We start from the raw sequence: 2,328 nt of genomic DNA on the forward strand, positions 1-2,328 counted from the left end.
GTGTAAGTCACTTGTCAAGTTTATTTCAAGTATTATCCTGGGGTATAACGTTCCTCTTTGATTTCTTAACACTATCATATACTAAGAAGATTTTTTAAATAGTGCAAAATCACTTCCATTATTCTCATTCATGGTTAAATGGTTTTTGTATTTAAAATGCCTTGATATAAAACAAGATCATTAGACTATTGTCTTAAGTTGTTCTCTTAAAAAGTTTTAGCTGGGCAATGGTAGTGCATGCCTTTAATTCCAGAAGTTGAGAGGCAGAGGCAGGTGGATCTTTGTGACTTTGAGGCCAGTCTGTTCTACAGAGCAAGTTCCAGGACAGTCAAAGCTATACAGAGAGACTCTGTCTTGAACTGCCCCTCGCCCACACCAAAAAAGGTAGTTTCAATTTTGGATTCATGTATAGTGACATTTTTGAGAATTCTGGAACTTTGGCTTCTTTAATATTATAAGAATATGCTTTTTTTTTTTACTCCCAGGTGTGGGCTATGGTGCTGCTTTACAGCAGCTGTCTGTGATTTGCCTCATGCTCTAGCAGAGGCATGGTTTTGCCAACTGCGGGGAGTTCCTGCGAGTGTGTGATGTTTGGAATTCTGGGAACTTTTCAGAGGATACATGCAAATGCTAGGGCCTGTATAGTTGAGATTGTTGGTCATTCAGGGTTGTTGTTTGTGGTTTGTTTGTAATCGTGCTCAAAGAAGAAACAAAAGAAAATGAGTTGGATCCAGGGATCTCTCTCTCTCTCTCTCTCTCTCTCTCTCTCTCTCTCTCTCTCTCTCTCTCTCTCTCTCTCTCTCCTCAAGCTTTCTTTCTCTCCTATCTAGTGATAGGGGATGAATCAGGGGATGTGAGGAATAAAAGGTGGGAAAAAAGAAGAGCCCACAAAGTAATACGACTTTCAAGGCATCCAATCTCAACATTCATAAGAAGTTAAAATCTAAAATACAATCAAACACCATGGGATAGACACAGCAGAATTGATTTTTGTAAATGCCCTTTTCTGCTTTGTTTTATTTCCTGTTGGTTGTTTGAGGCAAGATATTACTAGATAGCCTTTCCTTACCTGGAACTCACTGTGTAGCCCAGGCTAGCCTCAAACTCACACTACTCCCACCTCTGCTTCCTCCTAAGTGCTAGGACTAGACACATGCATCACGATGACCCGTATCATTTATAAAATAAAGAAAATACTTTAAAATTTTGTCTTGCTCAAAGATTTCATGATGACTGAGGGATGAACTTTTTCAAATATGTTCTGATATATTGACACAATCTTCCCCATTAACTTAGTAATAAAGTATGCTGAGTTTATGGTGCTAAATCACTTCAAATCTTAAAATAAGTATATCTGCAATATAATGCTAAATTTTTCTTGTGAAATTTATTTTTAAGCATTTTTTGGCATTTTTACTACTGTTCACATGTATGATATTTGACTTTATTTTTCACTATTGTATATTCTTGTAGAAATTTCAGTGTCAAAATTACGATAACTGCAAACTCTGCTTAGAAATGCTCTCAATTTTGATGTATTTGTGAAGACATTATGTGCCACAGGAGTTGGCTGTTCTTTAACACTCAATAAAATTCACTATAGGAAACCACTCAAGAATGACTCAGTTTGGCTAGTGCCTTTGAGATTCTTAGGGTATTAGTTTCTCATGAGCCAATCTTTGGTGTTTTACATTAGGAATGACATCAGTTCTGGAATGTTATATTACACGGTGATTTCGAATGTTTCTTGTCACATTTTCATAGGTACTGATTGTAGTTGTTATAAACACATACACACTTTTCCATGAAATCACTGGGTTATGCTCTCTTCTGGTCTTCAATCATCCAAGAACTGGGTGTCTTTTCATTATCCTCTAAAATAAACCAGTTTATTGTCTTGGTTGGTTGTCTTTATGACTTAGTTATTTTCTTCCATTTGTATCTGTTTACAGCTACATGACTACTTTCTTGTTATTTTCTATCGGGCGCTCTCTTCTGTAACACCAGAAGTTAGATGTTTATCTCATTAGTTTAAGCTTTTTAGATGATATTCTTGCACTGCCATTATGTAAATTTTGGTACTAACAATTTTAGTGCTATTTAATCCAAGTAGATTTGCTTTCCGTTACAGTTCTTCTTTGCTAGTTGCATGTCCCAGCCTCCACATGGATTTTTTTTCTCTCCATTCTTGTTCTTTATTTCTGTCCACTCTTATCATAGCTATATTGTGTAATTGTATGTCACCTTTACAAAAATTAGTCATGGCAATTTGTTGAGGTTCATTTTTGTATTCCAGCACAGTGGTTCTCAATCTTCCTAATGTTGTGA

The sequence above is a fragment of the Acomys russatus genome, chromosome 6, assembly GCF_903995435.1.
Source record: "Acomys russatus chromosome 6, mAcoRus1.1, whole genome shotgun sequence".
Taxonomy (NCBI): Eukaryota; Metazoa; Chordata; class Mammalia; order Rodentia; family Muridae; genus Acomys; species Acomys russatus.